Raw genomic sequence first — 24676 nt, 5'->3', positions numbered from 1 at the left:
AAAAACGCGCAAAGGAAGGAAAGCAACCATGGAGAAGAAAAATGAAGAGTCTGGAGTTTGTTCTTGGGGCTCACCCCCAGCTCGGCGCTCTGTTTCCAGTGCAGAGTGAGTCTGTAGAGGGTCAGAGCTACAGCTTGACTCAGTGAGAGAGCCTCGGGACACTACATTTAGTCACAGATAATTTAAATTTAAAAAGCAATAAGAGAAGGTGGAGACAGAGAGGGTGCGGCATGAGTGTCAGCGGCTCTAGCAAGAGGGGCAGCGCTGGAAAAATACTCTCTCCTTCAGTGGCAAGAAGCCTTTTCTCAGAAACCTCTGCAGGGCTGGCAGCTAGGTGGCTCTAGAGGCAAGAGTCCCTCCCTGCAAGTGCTGGGCAATGAGCAAGCATCATTGGGCCGCCCAATATCTCTAAATAGGGGGAGAAGATTTTGAACCAGAATAGTACAGTATTCTGTGAGGTTTGCTCTGAGCCATAGACTGGAGAAGACCACACAGAGACAGGGATGACATCTGTCCCCATACCAATGGGAGACCCCATAAAAGCATGCTCGGTACACATAGCTTACCCCGTGAGAAACTACAGAGGCAGGAGGACACATGCACCTGGCTCTCATGTAGCACCATACAGAGCGCAGCCAGCATCTTCGACCCACTCAGGTGACCAAAGTACACACAGATGGGAGCAGCACCAGTGCCGAGCCTCCACGAAGGACCTACACAGAGAGGCGCTACTGCCACCTGTGTCGCGGTCCCACACTCAGGCGAAGAGCCATAGGTGAGTCTTCCAGCTCCAGCCCATCCTCTCTCCTTCACTTTTCTAGTTCCTTTATTTTCTATCCAATTTCAATTTACTGGATCACGTGTTTATTTATTCTCCCTCCACCCCTTCTGAGTGTCTCAAGGAACACGGGTGCCGTAGAGTTGGGGGCTCCCTGACTCGGCCTCCTGAGTGCTGTGATCATCTTAGGCTGTCTGACTGTATTTATCTCATCCGGTTTCCATCCCACCTTTAGCTTAATGCCTTTTGCCTTTCCTGACCTCTCTCTATTGTCTTTCTTCTTCTAATTTTTGCACATGGCTATAATACTCAAAAGAAAAAAGAAGTAAGATGTAAATGTGTGGAGGGTATAAAAGAATGAGAACTCAGATTAGCCTCCACAGCTAGCCAGATTGAATTTGTCTGAAAGGTGGTGCTGGGAGAGTCTACAGCACAGCATCCCAGCGGGAGGAAGTGCTGCTCTGCGGAGCCTCAGCGCTAGTGTTTGCAATTGAAGGTCAGGGAGGGCGAGGCTTCGCCAGAGCCTGGAACTCTTGTTCTGGATAAACAGCATTTTGAAACTGGGCATAGAAGATAAGTCAAACCATCTGTTTCTGTAACCTCTGTGTCTGGGGTTTGTGGATTTAGCTGTTTTTTGGAATTCCATGAAAGGCAGATTTCCTGGCACCTTAACCTGGTTTGGGGGTATTTTCCTTCCTTCCTATTCCTGCGTGCAGTGACTGATACCTTAGCATATGTCATACCATCCTAGCTCTTTTATTCCCCCCACCCCCATCCCCAACTCCTGCCAAATTAAGAAGTGTTGTGTTTAGTGACACTGGTTGCAAGCACAAAGACAGTCTCTGGCAGGGACTGTGCTACAGAGAAAACTTGCTAACCTGAGCATGCGCACTGAGGGTTTAACTACTGAGGGCCTCCCTGCTCCAGTGCGGATAAACAGCACTTCAACCTTGCTACAACCAACTTCACATGAATATTCTCTTGAAAGAATATAGGTGATATAAAAATTCCAGTTAACTCAATCCCAGATGGGCAAGAGCCAATGCAGAAACAAGGAAAGTGAAAAAGCAATATGGCGGGCGTGGCTTCTCCAAATATAAGGGGCTCCGCAGCAGTATACTCCAGGGAGAGTGACATAGGAAAAATCCCAAAGAATTCAAAGCGACTGTTCACGTGAGAGGGCTCCACAGGAATGATGTGCGTGCATGTGTGGGCTTGTGCTCACAGAAGCCAGAAGTGTCCCTGTCCCGAAGCTGTCATCACAGACAGGTATCAGACACCAAACATAGGTTGTGAGAATCGAACCCTGATCCTTTGTGAAGGTAGCATGGGCTCTGAGGACTGAGCCACCTGTCCATTCCCAGAATGAAGTTTTGAAAGTAAAAAGTTCAGTAAACACAGTAAAAACACTCAGTAGAAAAAGTCTCATCAATAACACTGATCAAGTGGATGAAGCTCAGGGCTGGAAGACAAGGAAGATGCCCTAATTTGCCTTATTATTATTGTTATTATTATTACTATTTTGATTTAGGGTTTTTGTTAATGAAGTCTCTCTCTCTCTCTCTCTCTCTCTCTCTCTCTCTCTCTCTATCTCTCTATCTCTCTCTCTCTTTTCTTGGCTATCCTGAAACTCACTATATAGACCAGGGTGGCCCTACAACTCAGAGATACACCTGCCTGGCTCAACTGCAGAGGCTGGAGAAGAGGGCCTTGCACCTGGAAGGGCAGAAGGGCTAGATTCCAATGAGCACTAGAGATGGCCACACCCAGGCCGAGGGCCACTGCTCAGCCAAAAGCTATAGATAGATGAGGCTTCAGCAAATCAGCAGGGCTGATGTGCCTGCTGGTCTGGCTCTAAGTCTGTCAGTCAGAGACCCCAGAGAGAAAGGCAGCTTCCCTTTATCTGCAGATGCCAAGCTTCTCATTCTTAAGTCCCACCCTCTTTCCCTGATGGGAAAAAAAGACACAAAGCCAGAATTATCTGAAGAAGAAGAAGAAAAAAAAAAGCTCAGTATTATCTGATTCCCACTTCAACAAGGCAGAGGGGAAAAAGATAAATTCTTGCTTTGTGTTGGAAGTTCAAAACATGATAATTCACAAAAAGAGGCCTAGGAAAATCCTCCACATTGGGATACAAGACAGAAGTTCAGCTCTTGCCTGTCACTGTACAGCGCCCAGGGGTGACTTGAGCTCTTGAATCCTGTTTCCCCTAGGGAAGCCTACCCTTACCTATACTTTCCTTCCATTGTTTCAGTAACCCTTGGCCAACTGTGATCCCAGAGTACTATGATTTGCCTTGACTGTGGTACAGAGAACAGATCTATTAACTTTCCCTACAGTATCTTGTATGTAACAGTGTTAACAGGTGGGGGAGCTTTTGGCAAGTAGAACCAGCCTAGTGTGAGGTCCTTAGATGACAGGCCGCCATCCATGGGAAGACTTTATGTGAGTCTTGAGGAATGAGTTCTTTTCTATGAGAAGTGGTCTTTAAGTAGCAAGGCTGTTCCCTCCATGGTTTCTGGCTTCCGAGAGAGCTTGACCTTCTTCAAGAGTTTCCTCTATGATGCTCTCCACCCTGGTGGGAAGTAACCAAGGGGGACCCTCACTGGAGGTCGAATGGGGGAGAATCCTTATCATGGACTTTCAGCCCTTAAATCCAAGCTAAGTAAGCTGCTTTTCTATGTAAGAACTCAGCTTCAGGTATTTGACACAGCAGCAGCAGCAACAAAGGAAATACATTAATGTTGGGAGCCAACTTTTAGCAGAAAGCGGCTATCAGCTTTGCCATCATATGGCTATCATCTTGAGCCAAATACCCTGACGTGAGACTTGTTTTTCTACAGCCTACAACAGCTGAAGCACACTCTGATATCCCACACATTTTGTTTTGCTGTTTACTGCCCCCAGCTGCAAGGCGCACGTGGTAGCCACGCCTACAAGGCATGCAGTTCAAGTGCTGTCCACGTGCTATCCATGCCATACATGCCTGTAAGGTGCACGTGGTATCTACGCCTGTAAGGCTTACGTTATATCCCACCTGTAAGGCATGTGATATCCACTCGCCTACAAGGCACATGGCAAAAGCCTATAAATACCCCAGATTTCCCTTCAATAAAGGAGACTTGAGACTTGATCAGAACCTCTGTCTTGTCTCTATTCTTTGAGTCTCTTTCCCTTTATTCCCATTCTCTCTCTCTCTCTCTCTCTCTCTCTCGCTCTCGCTCTCGCTCTCGCTCTCGCTCTCGCTCTCGCTCTCGCTCTCGCTCTCTAGACCCTGACCTGAAGACAGGAGCGGCAGCTTGGGCCAGGAAACAGTGGCCGCCAAGCGTGGAGTGGAAAGGGCCACAACACATTAACTATTCTCTACTGAGCTTTTAGTGTGTGCTGGGCTTCTCTGTACACTGTGACCTGGGTCCCCACAGATTTGTGAGATAGATGCTGTCATTATGGCCACTTAACAGATGAAGACTTGTAATTACGAAGCAAGTTACCTGAAGCCTGGTAGTTGCCCCTGGGCAGATGAATACAATACTGTGTCAGGATGACTTTATGCCCAGTGTAGTGGTTTGAATGAGAATGGCCCCATAGGCTTATATATTTGAATATTTGGTTCCTAGTGTTTGGAATTATCTGTGAAGGATTCGGAGGTGTGGCCTTATTGGGGGAGGCATGTCACTGGGGGTGGGCTTTGAGGTTTCAAGACTCACACCATTCCCATTGTGTGTATCCACCTTTCTCTGCCTTGAGTTTGTGGGTTAACATTCAAACTGTTCCTTTAGTCTTCCATCACGGACCCTAACCCTCGTAACTGTAAGCCAAGTTAAGTCATCATGGTCACGATGTTCTGTCACAGCATAGAAGAGTAACTAAGACACCTGGCACTGTAGCATTCTCAGAAGATGTTTAGAATCTGTTTGTTGAAGTGACCTCAGCCCTTTGGCCATGCAGCATTTGAATGAAAGATCACTATTTTCTAATCCATCTCTGTGCAATGGGCGTTAGCAACAGTCCTAGCAAGTATAACAGCTACCGGCAAATAATTGACTTTTAAAGACGGAGAGGCTTAATATACTGGCAGCTCAGTTTGCAGGTTTCCACCTCCCAATTGCTTTCTGGGGGAAATCTCTTTACAGAGAAGTGAACGCATTAGAGAAGTTAATGGGCTCATTTGTCGGCATCGTTTGCAGGGAATGAACACATTTATCTGATTGTCTTTTTCAAAGCACATCACCAAACACCAGAATCAAAGTATCATTAGATATCGTGGTACTGACATCTCTTCTCATTGAACAGCTAAGAAAAATGGGGCCCAGAGAAGTTCAGGGACCTCCATTGAATGACAGGAGTGAAATGCTCACTCTGCTGTATGGCCTTGGCCTTGGGTGTATGAGACCCTGGCAAATATGTCCAGATGGCCAGAACCCAGGACTTCTGGGTACACCAGGGAGCCAGTGGGTGCCATTCTATGTCCTGAAGCCCTGAACTGCAGGTCTGTGGCAAGTAGGGTAATAACCCCATTTTACAGATGAGCAAACAGTTGTCTGGAGATGAAGTTCTTTGTTTAGGACACCAGCCATTCTAGGGATGTTTCAGCCAGCCCCAGCTGCAGTAATGAAATTCCACCGCCTAAGTGGCTGAAAACAACAGAAACTTCTCATCCATGGTCCCAGAGACTTCCAGAATCAAGGTAGCAGTTGGGTGGCTCCTGCTCAAGGTTGGGCTTATAGATTTTCCTCCTCCTCCCTGTGCCCTGTGGCCTCAGGGTTTTCCAGTTTTTGAGTGACTTAGTTGGGTGGATTGACACTCTTGATGCCCCTTTGAGTGGGGCCATACTGGACAGGAGGGAGGTTCTGGGAGACACCAAAGGCCCTGCTGCTATGCTTCAGTGGGATGAAACAGGCAGGTTTTCCCTTTGCACACCGCTACATGGCTGATTTCCTGATTGCATTTGAGGGCTTTGGTTTTATATTAAAAATGGAGTAAAAGCCAGGCAGTGATGGTGCACGCCTTTAATCCCAGCACTTGGGAGGCAGAGGCAGGTGGGCCTCTGAGTTCAAGTCGAGTCTGGTCTACAGAGTGAGTTCCAGGATAGCCAGGGCTACACAGAGAAACAAGAATTGGGGTTTAAAAAAACACACCCCCCCATATGACTCTGAAGACTAAATAGGAGTGGAGAGGACAACCATGCTCCTTTAAACTGCTGTAGAGTAACCCACACTATAGAAACACAAGTTTATTTAATGAGCCTCTTTGGATTTATAGTGCATTTTTCCATGGCCACCAATCTCAGATGCTGCTACTGAGAATATTCTGTGTGAGCACTATGCATATATTCGAACCTTTCCAGCAGGAGATATTTATATCAAGTTTAGATACCTCACCTTATTTTTAAAAAGTGTCATTAGAGCCAGGCATGTGGCACATGCCTTTAATCCCAGCACTCAGGATGCAGAGAGAAGTGGAGCTCTGTGAGTTTGAGGCCAGCTTGGTCTCCATAGTTCCAGACCAGCCAAGGTTACATAGTGAGACCTTGTCTCAAAAAAAAAAAAAAAAAAAAAGTGTCGTTAGTGGGGCAAGGTGGCGTATCTTAGTAACCGCATAACTCAGGAGGCTGAAGCAAGTGAATAGGGTTCCCGGCTAGCCTGTGTTCTTCCCTTATAGTCTCCACGCTGTAAGTGATTTTACCTGCACCTGCTGACTGACTGACTGACTGACTTGTAGAGAATAGCTGAGACAGGAATTGAACCCAGGCCAATCAGCTCTCAATCCTAATAAATGGGTACACAGTGGTCTAGCAGATACTGTTGCCATGGCAACGAGGCAGCTGCCATGGGTTTGGAAAAGCCAGACATGCCGCATGGGTGTGTTTCTATCCTTAAAGGCTCCTCGCTAGCTCAGTCTCATACCCTAGTGCCCACCACTGACTTGCTGAGGGCAACCTCTGTCCCCAGGGGCCGGAGACTGCCAGAGCAACAAATCAGTCTGCCGTCAAGGTTACCGAATAAAGCAAAGGTGCAGCTGTCAAGCAGATGGCTGAGGCTGTCTTTCCCCTTCAAGCCCCATTAGGGAGCTATCAGGATGCAGCTGCAGAGGGGGAGCCACTCCACAGCGTTCGGCACATGATTCCTCAGCCGAGAACACAGTTCCCACTATGAACACTAACTAAAAGCTCAGGCTTGCTTGGAAGTCCCTATTTAGAATGAGAAAACCAAGGCTGATCTTGGGGGCTCTGTTACATTTCTTTTCCCTCTGAAGTTGAGAAGAGAACTCTTCTTTCCCTTGGGCTTAAGGGCAGTATTTAAATCGAGAGGGACAGAGGTCAGCCTACGTTAGCATTAATTGGCCAGCAGAGGGAAAGTAATGATTCTCCTTTCCACTCAGCAGGCCAGGCATGCCAGCCTTCCTTGAACCATGCATGAATTCACTGAAGTCCACAGCGACTTCTGCCACGGTTCCTCCTCCTTTACATGGGTGACAAGCATTGCCTTGTCACTCCTTAGAACACAAAGCCCTGAGTGCTCCGGAAGGGTGGAAGCCATTCTACATTCCTCCCCAGGCCTCGGACAAGGCTAAAGACAGAGCGGAAGTTCCCTAATGGCTCAGAAATGGAGGCTGCAGTTGCTGGTTGATTCTTGGGATGTTTTGAAACAAGCTTCCCAGTGTGACCCAAGTCGGTCACTAATTTGTTGGGTAGCCAGAGATGAGCTCTTGATCTTTCTGCCTCTACCTCCAAACTCTTGAAATTACAGGCATATGGCTGCCACATTGGGCTTCATTTGTTGTTTTCATAGCTATCCCACTGTTCCAGTGCACCTCTAGACTCTTGTCAGCTCTTTGTAGGCACCCCAGGCTCAAGAATTTTGAGAAATAAATTGGGGCGACAGACATGTCTGTCTGTCACAGCGTTCTGTCACAGCAGTCTAGCTGGTGAAGGTGTTGTGTAGCTGCTACTCTGGGAAGGTAAGAGCCAGGGTTCTAAATCAGGAGGTCCATTTTAATTATTCTGGATCTAGCTTTGACTTCCTGGCATGGAAACTTTGATCGAGTCACAGAACCTCTCTGACGTGCAAGTTTCTTGCCTCTGGTATGGAAGGGAGGCCAGCAGATCTAAGTACAACTTACAACCTGGTCAGGTTGTGCACACCTAGCTTGGTCCTGCCTCGTGTTAAGTCTTGGGAAACTGACAGTGGTATTACTTTCATTACAATCCTGGTGAATGTGGCCTTGCAGTTGGACACCAAAGGGTCCCCCAGGCCATGAGGGCTGTCTGTCTGACTCGCATCAACTTCCTGCTGCCCAAACTCATTCCAACCTGATCTCTCACAGCCTTGGGAGGATGCCAAATACATCCATTCTCTCCCAGTGTTTTCATGAGTCTGAGCCTTGTAAAGTCTTTCCTTTTGTCATTGTGCTTGACCAGTGAAAGCTGGGTTGTTAGATGCAGAAAACTAGGGGTGGGAGTCTAGCAGGTTGGGGAGTCTGTCCATACAAAGGAGGAGGAGAAGGACATGGAGGGAAAGAGGGAGGAAGGGAAGGGAGGAGGGAGGGAGAAAGAGTGTGAGCTAGGGCCAAATAACCCCCTCCCTCTTTCCCATGACCCAGTTCTTTCTTGTTTGGCAAGGAACACCTTAGCAGGGAAAGCACACACTGACTAGACAGGCTTTCCTTCTGGGCTGTTTCCTTTGGCTTTGGTCGGAGTTGACAGACCCACTTAGAGTCTCAGCCAGAATCCTGAGGGAGCTATCACACGTGGGCATCCATGCTTGGCTTGTTCCCCAACCATCCTAACCACTGAGCTTGCCATTTCCTCAGCCTCCAGCTTTGCTTCACCTGCATCCTTTCCTCAAGCTGGCACGGGAGCTGTCGAGCTGAGTCCCTGTTCTCCAGGAGTGCAAGCCTGGTGCAGGTTTGCCCGGCCATCTTTGCTTTAGCTCCTTTATGTATCGTAGAGGCAGATCACCTGCTCACCAGACACAGTGGCTCAGCCTCCCTTGGGGAGCTACCATGGATTAGGGTTAAACTTTGCCAACACAATGTCATACTCTCAAATATTAACCCCTACGACCTCATTTGGAAAGGCAGTCATCATAAGTGTAATTAGTTAATATGGGTTCATGTTGGAGTATGGGTTCTAAACCAGATGGACTGGTGGCCTTATTATTAGGAGAAATAGTCAGACACACACAGAGGGAGGACATCACACGTGTCCAGATGAAGGCAGAAACCAGGCTGATACACCAATAATTTAAGGAGCATCAAAGGGTTAACAGCACCAGAAACTGTGAGAGAGGCTGGACTGGTCCCAGTTCTCAAACACTCATAAGGAATCATCTATGCCAACACCTTTGTTGCGATTCCAGATTCCAGAGCAATGAGACAATGCATTTATTTCTCTTGTCTTAGCTGCTTAGTTTGAAGTGTTGGCTTCCCAAGCAAGCTCCTATGCTGTGCAACTACATTTGACCAAGGCAAGTGTACTAAAAGTGCTTTCCACAGCCCTGGTCCACAGCCCTGGTTCACAGCCCTGGTTCACAGCCCTGGTTCACAGCCCTGGTCCATGGCCCTGCGTCACAGCCCTGGTCCACAGCCCTGGTCCACAGTCCTAATGCATGGCCCACGACCTTTCGCTCTGCTTAGGTTTTCTGTCTTAGAATTGTCAGCATCAAGGCTGATTTGGGTACCATTTGCTAGAGAGGCCATCAGTCTGAGACTCTGCATGTCTGTGTGGAACAGAGCCACCCAACTCTGACACTGACTGAATCAACAAACAGAAAGCTGGGATTCTAAGCCATACGCCATAAGTCATCAGGTTTAATGGTTGTCTGACTACTCTGGTGGAAGTGGCCAGCCCTCATTTCCTTGTGTGGCATCCATCACGATGACTGGTTTTGGTTTCTTATTTGTTATTTTCTGCCTGTGCCATCAGATTATTGTAAGAACGGAACGTTAGAGTCCAGCTGCTGCTCGGGCCACAGTGCACAGCAGCCTGGCCTGGTTCACCAGAGCGCTCTGGTGTCTGGTCTGCCCGTGAGCCCTTAACTAACAGATTTCCAGGGCTGAGGTCTCTCATCTGGGGACGTTAGTTACATCAAAGAGGGTACTGGTGGCTACATACCCTGCTTCTCACTGCTTCATCAGCCTCTTGCTTGGGAGTCAGAGAGCCTGGCCACAGGTTTGTGCTGTGAAACCTTCCATCCTGTGAGCAGACACCATGATCAAGGCAACTCCTATAAGGACAACGTTTAATTGCGGATGGCTTACAGGTTCAGAAGTTCAGTGCATTATCATCAAGGCGGGAACATGGCAGCATTCAGGCAGGCATGGTGCAGGAGGAGCTGAGAGTTCTACATCTTCATCTGAAGGCTGCTAGAAGACTGACTCCCATGTGGTTAGGAGGAGGGTCTTAAAGCCCATGCCCACAGTGACACACTTCCTCCAACAAGACGACAGCTACTCCAACAAGGCCACACCTCCTAATAGTGCCACTCCCTGGGCCAAACATTTTCAAACCATTACACATCCTCAGGATGGAATAGGAAGAAACTCTGGCTTCTGTCACATGGGCCCTGCTTTTCTCTCTTCAAGGCCCCCCCGCCATACTGTTTGTCTCTGGTGCTGGGGTCTGAACCGTCCTCAGCATCCCTACCATGCTGTTGTCTGTCTGTCCGTCTGTCCTCGGCATTGATAAATTTATTAGTTACTTAATAATTATTATCTATTAATCCCAACAATGCATCTTGTAGCCTCAGTAGAGACCTCTCAGTAAGTTTCAGGAAAGCAAATAAGCAAATCTGTTTTGCCAGCTACCAGATGCCTAGAAAGTTCCCCGCCAGGACATCTGCAGAAGAGACTCTGCTGTAGGAGGTTGGGAAGCAGACAGCTGTTACCCACTATGTAAAATGAGCGGGATGTAGGTAGATTCGGGGGAAAATGTCTTTGAAGGGAAGTAAAGAAAGGCAGAGAAACTTCAGTGGGGTCCGAGAAGGGTTTTAAGGGAGACACAGGACAGAGGGACACACCACAGGATGAAGACACACTCAGATGGTGGCACAGAAAAAGAGACCCTGTGTACTGAGAGGGGGAGGGCTTCTGGGCCACGGGTGGGGTGCAGATGGAGAAGGTCAGGGGACTGTCGGGGATTGGCACATGCAGATCAGTTTTTACCACAGTCCAATCCAATCTCTGGGTCCAAGAACCCACAGGAGAAGACACATTTCTTAGCTAATTCACACCCTTTACTGTCTTACTGAAACAGGGACAACCACCTCGGTATCAATATTGGCTTTCACCATAAAGGAAACAAGAGTCTGGGATTTAAAATAAAAAAAAAGAGAGAGAGAAATGTTTTTCTACTCTACTGAATATTTTAAAATGTTGGTCCCTTCCACTAAGATTTTGAACCTGATGTGACACATAATCACTGAATCCCAATTTCCACATCTGCAAAGTGGGTATAACCAACCTGTTAGCAATTCCTTTAGGCTCTGCCTAATAGTTACCTAGCAACAACCTGCTTCTCTAAGGACTGCTCCGTCCAGCCCCCATCTCCTTCCCCCCATTTCCCTCCCCCCTTCTTTCTCTCCATCTTCCCTCTCTCCCCCACCCCATATCTTCCCCCACGTGTCCCTGGCTGGCCTCTTCCTCTCTCTCTCCTCTCTTTCTGGCCTTCTCTGTCCTTCTTCCTCTGCCTCTACTTCCTTTCCAGGTTTCCGCTCTGCTCTCTGGCTCCCATCCCCCAGTCCCTTCCTTTTGTACTAGGCCTATCGCATGGCTGGATTGTTCAGGGGGATACGTTGGCTGGCGGGGCCTGCTGAGGTGCTCTCTCTGGCCACATTATGCCACATTTTATAAACCACAACACAACCTTTCACTCAGAGTGGATGTATGAAACCCTTTGAGGTAGGTATGTAAGAAGACATCCTGGCACACAGCATTGGATAAACACAATGGAGGAAGGTTCTGGGCTCACTGTCATCTCCACTGGGACCCTTCCTCCGGTATTTGAGACAGTTTGTGTCCTTTTAAGCTGCTCTTGCTGTGGAGACAGCAACAAAGTATCATTAACAAAGTATGCATTAAAGTATCATTGTATATGACCTTCCGTGAAGATGCTCTCTAGCTGGCTCCTGGTGGATCCCTATGAGACAAAACTAGGTTCTATGTTCAACTCTGCTTTTCCACACCAGCCCATCCAGCCTCCACACCAGCTTCTGTGCAATGGGCACAAAGTATTTGCCTCCCTTTGCAGGGCACTGTGGAGAGCTGGTGAGTTATATCATACCACACTTAGAGGGGCTTTTGTCATTTAGAAAGGAAAATGGGCTAATGCAAATGGTGGGAGCTTGGACGAGTTTCAGTCAGAAGGCTTGCAAGGATCAGGTAGCCCAGCATGACACAGCTGCAGTGTTATAGGAAACTCACCTTTTCCTTCACCCCTTCCTGCCCATCTCTCCTTGCTCATTTAAATCTGGGTTCAGATGTGACTCAGAGAAGGAGAATGCAAGTTGTCCCAAAGAGGTCCTGGACACTTATTTGCCCAGCACCCCAGAAACCCCTTTGCTTCACAGCTAACTCACACCCTCCATTCCTTGCAAATTCTGCTCCCTAAACAGCAGGGGAATAAATCCACACAGCCTTTAAGGACTAGAATTCTCTCAATTCTTTCTGGCACCAGGTTTCCATGGCAACCCAAAGCTCTCCTTTGCCACCTTTGAGGATGTCATTAGACTGTGAGGGGGAGGTGACAGAGCTACAATGTCTCAGGCTGCTGCAGGCACTCAGGGAGGCAGCCTGCCTGGCAGAAGTCCCTTTGTGACAGGTTGTTTTATTTTCTCCTGAAAGAGAATACACACAAGCCATTTCCTTATTTCTGACCAATAAAGGCTATTCTCCTCTCAGGGAAAACCAAACCAAACCAAACCAAACCAAACCAACCAACCAACCAACCAAACAAAAAAACCCCAAACAACAACAACAAAACCCAAAACCAAAAACTAATAAAATGTACCTCATTGCCCAGTCAAAGAACTGACCAGCTTCTAGTGTCTCAACAGAAATGACCCAGGGAAGAAAAGGACTTAGCCTGCTTCACTATGCTAACTCTCCTGTCTACTTAGTTCACTGATGAGGAAGCTGGGTTTGAGGCCGTGAAAGAACCTGCGAGCGAGAGGCTGTGAGGGCTCTGCAGCCTTTTCTGGACAGAACTCCATCTTCAGGGCCGCCCCATTTATGGGAAGCAGTGGCCCTGGTATAAGCAGCTGCATTTAGGAGCCAGGTGACTATGGGGGAACTGAAGAATGCCAGAGGTGTTCTCGGCTGTTCTTCATCAGCTTGTAATTCTGACATAAGGCTGGAGGAAGCCCAAGTGTCTTAGCCCATTTCCCATTGGTATAACCAAATGCCACAGACTAGGCAATTGGTAATTTATTAAAAAGATATTCATTTGGCTCAAGTTCTGGAGCCTGAGGAATCCAAGTGCCTCTGTTGGCTTCTGGTGTGGTCTCTGTGCAGCATCCTGATAGGGCAGGACAGAGGGGGGAGGGGTCTCTGTGCAGCATCCTGATAGGGCAGGACAGAGGGGGGAGGGGTCTCTGTGCAGCATCCTGATAGGGCAGGGTGCTAGCTGGAATCTCTTCCTTTACCTGTAAAGGTATTGGTGCCCTCAGGGCTTCCACCCTGATGAGTTCATCTAATCTAGTTACCTTCCCAAAGCACAACCTCAAAAATACCATCAATAGGCTGGTAAATAGTACACCTTTAACCCCAAACAAACAAACAAAACAAAGCCCAAACACAACAATGACAACCAAAAACACAACCTCCAAAACAAAAGCCTAAACAACTAAATGAAAAACCAAAAAACAAATAAAAAACTCCAAAACGTGCTGGGGAAGGGAGTAAAATCTCAAACAAACAAAGCTGTCAGCATCTGTAGGCCACGCTATTTGTTATCCCCCTAGAAAGCAAAAGAACGAAACCAAGAAGACAACAGAACTAAAACCAGGCATCAGTGGATGGGAGCTAGAGACATACACAGCACTTGAAAATTTAGTAACTCCCTTTAGTACATAATAAACAATTACAGAATGTAACTTAAGTTTCCATTTGTAATTAAAGCTAAGATATATATATATATATATATATATATATATATATATATATATATGATCTAGAAATGAGCTTAGTAGGAATTGTTTAAGACTTACATGAAGAAAATTATTTAAAAATTTATTTTAGAGTTATTTATTTTATTTTATTTTATTTTATGTGTCTGAGTGTTTTGCTTGCATGTCTGTCTGTGACCATGTGTGTATCTGGTGCCCACAGATGTCAGAAGGAAGCATCAGATTCCCTGGAACTGGAGTTACAGATGACTGTGAGCTGGCATTCGGGAACTGAACCTGGGTCCTCTGAAGAGCGGCCAGTACTCTTAACTACTGGGTCATCTCAGTGATGATAATAATTAAGACTTACAAAGTGAATAACAATATTTTCTCAAACTCCCTTATGAATGGACGTTTGTGGGTTGGGATATAGGAGAGCATTTGCCTAGCATAAACAAGACCCTGAATTCCAGCACGGAAGGAAAGATAGAGAGGGGAAGGGAAGGGAAGAATGGAAGGAAAGAAGAAAGAAAATTCGTGGCATAATCCAGATAGAGAGATACATTATAAAATATCAAAATCCATCCCATATGTCCTTCATGGGCAACACAATTCTAGTCATAGTTTGATGGGATCTTAATGAAACTCAGTAAGGTTTTAATTTTGACATTAAAAATGTGCAAAAATTACTGGGGACATTTTCAAAAGGAAGAATGATGGTGATATAAAATCATACTTAAAGGTACAGGAACTAAAACAGTGTGTTTGAGTTGGAGAGAGGGCTAAACACTTAGTGAGGGGGGGAGGAGAGGGCGGGGGGGGGCTGGTTCCCAACAACCACATAAGGCAGCTCACAACCACCTGGAACTTCAGTTCCGGGGGATCCAGCGCCCTCTTCTGGTCTCTCAGGGCATTAGGCATGCACATCTGGCACAATTCGTGCAGGCACAAACATATACACAAAAAAATAAATACATCTTTATAACAGAGTGTTTATTGACTCAGAAACATGCATCAATGAATAGAATAAAATACTATGTTAACAGGTGAACTTGAGAATTTATCCTGAGAATTCATTTCATGTTGGTGAACAGGATGAACGCACGCAAGCAGCATGATGTCAGGAGGAAAATAGAGAGTGAGGCTAACGGTTTTACGGAATTTATCATGGAAAATAGACTGTTATGTCATTATTGACACAAAGGATTCCTCTCACACACTGTAAAGTGAAAAGGGTCAGTTGTGCTGCAAAGGGCATGTTTAGTTCCATTTCTGATTTAAGACACAATACACCCGCTTCTTGGCTTACAGTGGGATTATTATTGGCTTATAGGTGGTAGGGACTTATCAATAGCTTATGTCACCACCCACTGCCATTAGTACCTGCACTGCTAGGTGTGTGTGGCCTGGCTTATAAAAAGGACTGCTCACTACCCCAGCCCCCCTACTATCTCTCACTCTCTTTCTCAGTCTCTCTGTTCCCATGTGTTTCCAGCCGCCCCCTCTCTCTTTCTGTCCTCCTGTATCTCCACTTTCTCTGCCCTTGTTACTGTCTGTCTCTGCTCCCTTCTCCAGGTCCCAATCCCCCCCCCCCCTTCCCCAAATACACCTCCCTTATACCAGGTCTGTCACATGGTGTGATTTCTCAAGGGGGATGCCTTGGCATGGGCCCACCAGGTACCTCCTTACCTCCGCCCACCACATTATATTTCATAACAACTATGTCCTAGTAAACCATCATAAGGTGGACCATATTCACCACACTAATCTACAAAGTGTCTTGGCCCAGCACTCAGGCAAAATAATAAAGAACACATTTTGTAGTAGAGTGTTATACGTCACATGTAGCTTGTTACACATTGGGGGTGGGAGAGAGATAGAGACAGAGACAGAGAGACAGAGAGAGAGAGAGAGAGAGAGAGAGAGAGAGAGAGAGAGAGAGAGAGAATGGCTATTTTCCCTCAGAGCTTCCCTAAGGCTCACTGTCCCTGCCCAGCACCATTAAAGTATGGTTTCAAACAATGCATTCATACATGGGGGCGTGGGGGGTTGCTGGTGTCTGTTGGGAGCTCAGGGAACCCGCTGATCTTTCCCCATCACCCACTTCATGGTCCCCAGGCAAACCCTGCCCAACCTCTCTGTCTGTTCCCTACAACTGGCCACATCAGTTGCTTGTCTAGATTTTGGGATGCCTTCCCTTTCAGACTCATCGCTTAACTATTCCTCAGTTTCCCTCTCTGCTCCACTGTGAGCACTGGTCAATGTTAGTGTACAAGCGATTCCACTAGACTTCTCCCCAGGACCTAGCAACTGCTTATGTCACTGTATCATCACCTGTCTGCTGCCAGTACCTGCCTGCCAGTGGCATATAAAGAGACTTTAGCCACACCAGCTCTCTCTGTTCACGTGTCCCTGGCAGGTCTCTCTCTCTCCCCCTTTTCTGTCCTCTGTGTCCCATCCTCTTCTCTGCCTCATGGCTCTGTGTTGTCTGTCTGCCTGTCTACATGTCCACTCATCTGTCTCTACTCCTTCTCCAGGCCCTCACTCCCTTCCCTTCCCCCAAATAAACCCCCTTATACCAGATCTGTTTGTTACATGGCGTCAATTCTCAGGGGGACATCTTGGCCTGGGCCTTCCCGGTACCCCCTCACCTCATTATATTTCTTAACAGTCTTCCCATGCAACAGAGTCCTGGGTGTGTGTGGGGGGGAGGGGGGTCAGGGGTAGTAGAAAAATGAGTGCCAAGACCACACAGAGGCAGTGCCCCTAGGAACAAAAGCCCCCCCACCCCAGGATATTAGAGAGCATGGGATCCTTGTCAAACCGGCATCTTTATTCATCTTCTGCCTTCATTCCTTCACCTTCTGTGTGGTGATTATTCTAATCTGCCAAGCTGTCTCTCACAGAGCAAGCACCACACTGACACGCTCTTTGTTCCCCATCTGCTAGATACCCAGCACCTTCGAGTGTGTCTGCCTTCAGGAGTCACTCAACAGATAGTTCCTGGGTAACTTGCATTTTCCAATTTCACAAGTTCCTGAGCAAATATAAAAGGAGCTGCTCCCTCTGCCCAGCTCACACAATGGTGCTTCTGGAGGGCCTGGACTGAATATCTAGAGCCAGGGGTGAGTTATAGCTTTCTGGCTCCAACCTGCAGGACTGGACAAAGGATGTCCTCATTTTTTTATAGGCACTATCTTTTTTCGTTATTCTCCTCAGAATTTTCCAGTACCTTTTGAGCTACCCATTTTGTGAGCCTACAGGCATTTCCCCCACCGAAGCTTCACTTCCACACCCTGAACAGTGCAATCCCTAGGTTGCAGCCTGAGGGGGCCCAGAGTGGCCCCAGGGATGCAGCCTGAGGTTCTGCGTTTTCCTATGAGCTTTGATCATGTACATTTTCAGTACACCAGGCAAGGATTTGTCAGAGTAAAGGTTTTCTACATCTCCTTCCCACTGTCAGACTCAAGGAGCCTCACTAACGCTGCACACTTCTTTCCCGGAGTGTTGCTTCCCCAAAGCATTGATTTCTGGAGGAGAAACACCACACTTGATCTAACCTTTCTAGGTACTAACGAGAACAGCACCCTTGAGCCTGAGTCACTGTTGGCAGCAGGAAGATCTGGACTAACACCAGCCTGCAAGGCTGAAGACAGAAGACAGAGCTGCAGCAGGTCCCTGCACGTCTGAGTTTATTGTGTGACCTTGTCCATAGTGGCCAAGCTATGACTTCAGTCCCTCAGCAGGTGAGCAGACAGGAAAGGATGGCAGGGACACACACTGGAGCTTCCTTCAGCCACAGAGGACAAGGAAGTGACAGCATCTCCAGGACAATGGACAGAACTGGAGGTTAGTATATTATATGAGATAAGCCAGATTCAGAAAGAAAGATGTCTCTCATTTTTTTTTCTCTGTGGAATCTAGATTTTACATACACATTACATATATGATCATGCACACACACACATTCTATCTATCTATCTATCTATCTATCTATCTATCTATCAACATATATCATGGAAGCAAAAGGGGGCCATTTGACAAAGGAAGGGGGCCTGGAGCAGGGAAGGGGCAGGAGAGGATAATGGGGTGCTGCTGCTGCCCCCCATTTGAACCCAGGGAAATGTGGTACCAACATTGCCCTGGAAGCTGGGAATTCATGGAATGTGTAGTCGGTGTCTTTACATCTGGGAGGGTTTTTACTTTTAATGAACTGAAATGCAAAGAGGCTTAGACACGGCTCAAGTTCCTGGTGTATATGAATGAAAGTGTCATTAAGAAAACTGTCACTTTTTATCACGAGTATTTGCTGATTTTTGTTTGTTTTTTTGTTTTGCTTTGTTTGTGCTTTTAGAATAGAGCAGTTTCCAGGAAGCAGAAAATAATTATGTAAGGAGAAGAAAAGTAGTTACTGCCTTAGGTGAGGCCTTGGGAAAGAAGGCAGACTTTCCCAGCAGAACTCAGTCTCCTTGTCTGTAAAGTGGACGCAGTCAGCCATCCATGTAGTTCCTGGACTGTTCCTTCAGATCAGCATGACCACACATTCCAATAGCCATTCCTGTACCCTCTGAACTTTCCCCATCATCTTGTTACAGATCCTTTACCAGGGAAACAAGCCTTGAACAGTTATGATGCATTTTTGAGGGGTACGTGTAAGAATCCCTCAAAAGTCCAGTCTGAGCACAACTCTGGTGCATACCATTGGCTCAATTGCTTGCCAGGGTGTGCACCCAGTGAGGCAGTTTTTTGACACAAGCTCTGGGAGCCTGCTGCCGCTACCTGTCACTGGCCACTGCCTACATCACGTGAGCCATGACTACCTGACAAAGCCCTGTGCTCTATCTGTGTAACTGTGTTTTTTTTAACATCGCCTTCTGAGAATGCTCTGTGGCTTTAAGAACATTAATGCCTCGATGTTGGTGGAACATTTACCTGGTGGGGAGTGGGTGAATTTTATAACCAAATAAAGAGGGCATAAATTAAGTGCCACCTGCAGTCCATGTATGGTGAACACAGCTCTTGGATGAGAATGTGCCGCATGGGGACTGCATGTGGATGTGCAGCTGCTGCCGGGCAGCCTTCTCAGCCCCTGTCACAGTTGCCCTGCCTGGATTCCTCTTAGCCACAGGCAGGGTGCAGTCGAGTGCTTGTGTGCACGCTGGGAGCTACACACATTTAGCCTGAACCTTGTTCCTAAAGTAGCCGGATCTGTGACCTGAGCTGCCTGCAGGCTGCTGTGGTGGGGAATTCAGAGCCTCATGCTAATGTGTTAATGAAGCGGTGGATGTTTCTTCACTCGCTGCTGTTCTGAGGCAGGATCCGGGCAGAACCTCCAGTTGAGAGGACAGAACAAGAAGACAGGCCTGCTCCCCCACCCACAGGCAAGGGGCGCAGAGAGCCTCCATCCTCAGGGGAGAGCAGTGACCCGAAAGGTTTCACGCCACAATTTAAAGATTCCATAAACCACGGCGAGCAGCATGATTATGGTGCCACTGACGTTCCTGCCATTTACTTGTGTGACATGCTGACAGGTTTTATCTTTTGAACCTCCCAGCAATCTATTACTTAGCTCTGGCCTCATTGCCTGTTGGGAAGAACAGGAACCTGAAGCTAAGGCTGCCAGGAAAAACAACAGGGTTCAGCAGGATGGCAAGCTAAGCCTGGGCTTTCCCTCTTAATGTTCAAGAACGATGAAATGAGGCCATGGTCCACAGGAGGGTACCAGGGAGGGCCACAGCCCATTTGTGAGTGTGCCCCAAGACACTGTCATCTAATGCTTGTCTGTGGCACCAGGTGTATTTGATAAAATCCAATCTAAAACAAAGCCGTGTCTAAGCCTCTTTGCATTTCAGTTCATTAAAAGTAAAAATCCTCCCAGATGTAAAGACACTGACTACACATCCCATGTATTCCCAGTTTCCAGGGCAATGTCGGTACCACACTTTCCCAGGTTCAACTGACAGTTGGAGAAGAACAAGTTCTCTTTACCTACAAAGCTGCTCTTTTTATCTCTGAGAAAACAGGGCATGCCTTTATAGGAACCTAATGATCAGATCCTTCAGAGTTGAGCTGTTTGGTCTGAAGTGTGGAATTGGACTCAAGGACTGGAAACTGCACAGTATCACAATAATGGTGCTCCATCCTACTAAGTGGGGATCTCTTGCTGGAAGGAAACAAAGAAAGAAGTTTTGTAATGACACATAGAGAATGAGAGACTTAGTGGTCTGAGTCCTACAGACTCACAACCCCAGGGGTCAGTTCCTCCTTTGCAGTCTCCAGAACACTGATTCTCAACCTGTAGGTCATGACCCCTGCAAGGGTCACATGTCAGACATCCTGCGTATCAGATATTTACACTATGATTCATAACAGTAGCAAAATTACAGTTACGAAGTAGCAACGAAACAATGTTATGGTGGGGGGAGGGGCGCACCACAGCACACGGAACTGTAAAAGGTCGTAGCATTAGGCAGGTTGAGAACCACTGTTCTAAAGAGTCACATGGTTTATGAGGGGAACACAGTAACACATCAGGGGCTGGAGGGGTGGCTTAGAAGCTTTGAGCATTTACCGTTCTCCCAGGTTTGGTTCCCATCACCCACATGAGGCAGCTCACAACTGCCCGAAACTCCATTTCCATGGGATCCAGCACCCTTGTCTACCCTTGTCCCAGCACATGACGCACATAATGAACTCTGTAAGGGAGCACACACATACACACACATTTTAAAAAAGTCAAGTCCTAAAGATGGATGTGTGAACACACATCAATGAAGCTGAGGCAGGAGGATATCTACCTTAAGACCAGGCTACATAGCAAGAACCTGTCTCAAATAGAACAAAAACCAAAGCACAAAGCACAAATAAAATAACCCGGAAAGACAAGCAGGAATATGTGATCAGAACTCATACTTGCCCACAATGGCATTATTTTATTTAATGTTGTTAGATGATTTCATTGGATGAAGATGCCATGCTGATGGAGGAACTTAATAAACAATTAATACCTCTTTAACATCCTTACGTATTGTTCACATCTTAAGCCTAAAGAACAGCTTACTGTTACCCTTCTTTCTTAAGGGATTCACAGAGCGTCATCACGAATAGACCACAGTTCACTTCCCGGTGTGACACCTGTAAACCCTCATGGAGCTGTGAGAAGCGAGCCTTGTAGCTGCTGTTCCATCTGTGAGCCTTTCCTTTCTTGGTGAGTGGCTGCCACTCACTGCTATCTCCCAATTGTAACTGAATGGGATGTGTTTATGTCTTGGTGATGAAAAGCCCAAGACAAACAGGGTTGAGGAATGAAAGACTTATTACTTCCTGCAGTTAAGGGAAGTGTGCAAATTATTTCATGGCAATGCCCACTCCTACCGCTGGCAAAGAGAATGAGTTCTTTAATTCAGAAAGTACATGTGTGTTCTTAAAAAGGAGCCTTATAGCTGGGCAGTGGTGGCACATGCCTTTACTACTACCACTTCGGAGGCAGAGGCAGGCATATCTCTGAGTTCAAGGCCAGCCTGGTGACCTTGTGAGTTTCAGGACAGCCAGGGCTATGAAAGGAGACTCTGTGTCAGAAAAAAAAAAGTGCTTTGTGAGCACCCCCCCCCACCCCCCGAGTGTGCTCAATTAAGGAGCTTTTTTTCTGAGCATGCTCCAGCTTCAGGTCACAATTTAAGAATGAAAGATGGTAAACACATTTTTGTGAATGCTTAGCTAAAGGTCACGGAAGACATGTTTGAAAGGTCAAAAGGGCTGACAGAGACTCCTCTGGCTATGCTTGGTTTTCTCCAAAAAGTTATAGCTGAGATAAAAGCAGTAGAGGACACTACAAAGGCAAAGGTGAGAGTGTCCCCATGCCAGTGGGGACACAGGATGAGGATCCCGGCCCCACCCTAGCAGAGCCTTCTTTGAAGTCACTGAACGGGTAAAACTATGAAAACTATAAAACTGTTTCTGGTTTCACATTTGTTATCTTTCTCCTCCAGGATCTGATTCATTTACCCACCTGTCAGGTGGTGGGCTAAACTACCCCAATAGTCCAGGCTTGACCAAGGAAGGGCGTGGCTCTAAGACTGGCTTGGAAGGGGGGTGCAGGGGGCAGCTTCTGGGCTACTTATTCCCTGGACTCCTCCTCTCTCTTCCCAACAATTCTTCCTCTCTTTCCCTTTCACTACCCACTGGCACAGCCAGCTGCACTGTGATGCCATTACAAATCAAGGCGTCATGTTTAAATGCTAGTTAGTTCAGGGGCAAAGCCCACCTGCTAAAAGGAAAGAAAAAAAAAACCAGCAAGAGGATATATCCTGTTGACCTAGTGCTTTCCCACAGCCTGCGACATGGTCACAGCTCCTGTGAACCACTCTTCCTGGGAAAGCCTCCTGGGGACATTTTCTGGAGATGACAATGTAGTGAAATTAGAGGTCAGTAGTCACACCGTTTCTGACTAACGGCTCAGGGCTGCTCCGAGGATTCAATGAGACATGAGGAATGAGGGTGGCCATGCTCTTGGCATGTCAGCAGTATTTATGAATCGGGGTGGCTATGATCTAGTGACATTTCATCAACATAAACAAGAGGTAGGCTGAAGTTTGCCCGTGTGACTGAAGGGCCAAAGCTGCGCTGATGGCCCATCCTTCTCTCTATACGGAATGGCTGCTTTGTGTCAAACGCTTTGCCTGAACGTCTCCACTTATTTCCCCAACAGGCCTGGAGGCTTCTGTGATTTATCAGTATCTAAAGACTGACAGAAGCTGAGAGGGTGACAGGCTGTACCTGGAGCAGTGAGGGGGGGGAAGGGGGGGAGATTCCAGCGACCAGGCTCACAGGAGCTACAGAATAGAGACAAAGGCTGAAAGTGCATGGACAACAATCATATTAAACAAGCTGGCCCAGTCTCAGGAAGGCAAATGCCACATTTCTTTTTATTTTTATGGGCACACACAATCATGAGTAAGTATGTGTGACATTAAAAATAGAAGTGAATCTCTGTAGAACAAAGGAGACAGCGGGGCAGAGGAGAAGGGATTATCTTAGGGTCTCCTAAAGATAAGGCATAAAATCCCATGGCCAAAGCAAGCTGGGAAGGAAAGGGCTATTCCACCTTACAGCTTATATTTCCAAAACCCAGGGAAGTCAGCACGGAAATTCAATACAAGAGCTGGAGAAGAGGCCATGGAGGAGTGCTGCTTACTGGGTTGCTTCTCATGGCTTGCTCTGCCTGCTTTCTTATGCTATCTAGGACCACCGGGTCAGGGCTGGCACTGTCCACAGGGAGCCAAGCCTTCTCACATCATCAGTCAAGAAAATACTCTACAGGCCAATGAAACAGGAGATATTTAGAATACGACACTTGGTTCAGCTTGTTCCTGGGCAGCTGCCATTTTCCCACTGCTCTGATTCTGAACTGCAGCCCTGGCTATCTAGAAACACCTGCCCTGGTACTCACGAGATGCCAGCATGGAGGCTGGCTCTGCCAATTCACCACGCTGCCCCTCAAAGCTTGGCTGAGCCCCTGATAATACCCACCATACTCGTGATATCGGATAGAAAGAAGACTCTTAAAGCTTAATGATTATCTAAAGGATTTATATATTTATAAATGCTCAAACAACAAGATGCCCACACAATTAGAGTTGTTACCTAATGTATAACCTTTTGATAGAAGTTGCTACCCAGGACAGCTTTTGACCCATCTGTGGTTCTCCATGGCTGCTCCCTCTCTCCTCCCCTTCTTCTCCTTCTCTTCTCCCAAGTCCTCACTCTGCCTACCTTTTATACTGCCCAGTCACAGAGCTTTGTTGCAAGTGTAGGGGTGTGTGTGTGGGGTATCCCACTACAGGTCAATCTGGTGGGGACATTTTCTCAGTTGAGGTTCTCTCTTCCCAAATGACTGTAGCTTGTGAAGCCGACGTAAATCCAGCCAGCACAGAGACAGTACGGTCATATAGGGGAGAGAACCATTAGAGTACATAGCATACTTATGAAAATGTCCTTATGTAACCCAGGCCCATGCATGGTGAATATACATTAATAGGGAAAAGAGATGCCTCTAGGAAACCAGAGAGGGTGGAGGAAGAAACCTGCTGGGTTTGGGAAGGGCACAAACCCCAGTCAAAGAATAATGATTAAGCTGCAACCTCAAAGCCTCACTTGAGTCCCCAGCAGCTAGGGGACAGGGAAGTGTTTGGAGGCTGGGGAAAGTGGAGGAAGTCTGAGTGGGAAAGCTCCCACCTCTAGTCTAGGATAAGGCCAGCCCTGACGACAGGTATCTATCTATGCTGCTGTCTCAAATATGTCAAGGGGTCATGGGGCCATTTGAGCTGTTAGCTGGTCCTTACAGAGGGTTTGGGATGAGAGTGGGCAGTGTCTCCCTTGTCTCCTTGCTGTGACAGAGTGCCAGACAAAAGGAATTTAAAGGAGGAAGGGTTTGATTTGGGTGACAGTCTGAGAGCATCGTCTATCATGGCCAGGAAGCCATGACGACAGAGTTTGAGGAAACAAAGAGCGACGGGCAAGAGCGCTGGGTTACTGTTCTTTTCCTTTCAGTCCAAGATGGCAGCCCATGGTATCTCTTGTCTTTTGTGAAGCCATTCTGATTTCACGCTTTCCTGACACCACACAGAGATATAGAACAAAAATAATCAAGGTTGGTTTATTTTTCTGCCGTTTCAAAGTGAGCATAATCGGGGTCACCAAAAGTATTGACCCATTAAAATTAGTTTTAAAAATGACTTTAGGTAAGGTCAAAAAATCACGAGTCAGATAGAAGGAGCTTGCTCTTGCACACCGCGTT

General features: G+C 47.1%; 1 long non-coding RNA gene across 1 annotated transcript; it reads left to right on the top strand.

Annotated features, from left to right (window-relative positions):
* Positions 1 to 254: 254 nt before the first annotated feature.
* On the top strand, positions 255 to 21082 carry LOC143442543 (uncharacterized). Its single transcript, XR_013110792.1, has 3 exons — positions 255 to 775; positions 17450 to 17730; positions 20962 to 21082. It is a non-coding gene; the product is annotated as an uncharacterized LOC143442543 (long non-coding RNA).
* The last annotated feature ends 3594 nt before the right edge of the window (positions 21083 to 24676 follow it).

The sequence above is a fragment of the Arvicanthis niloticus genome, chromosome 6, assembly GCF_011762505.2.
Source record: "Arvicanthis niloticus isolate mArvNil1 chromosome 6, mArvNil1.pat.X, whole genome shotgun sequence".
Classification (NCBI taxonomy): Eukaryota; Metazoa; Chordata; class Mammalia; order Rodentia; family Muridae; genus Arvicanthis; species Arvicanthis niloticus.
Note: the sequence above shows the minus strand (reverse complement) of the source record. Positions and strands in the feature narration are given on the sequence as shown.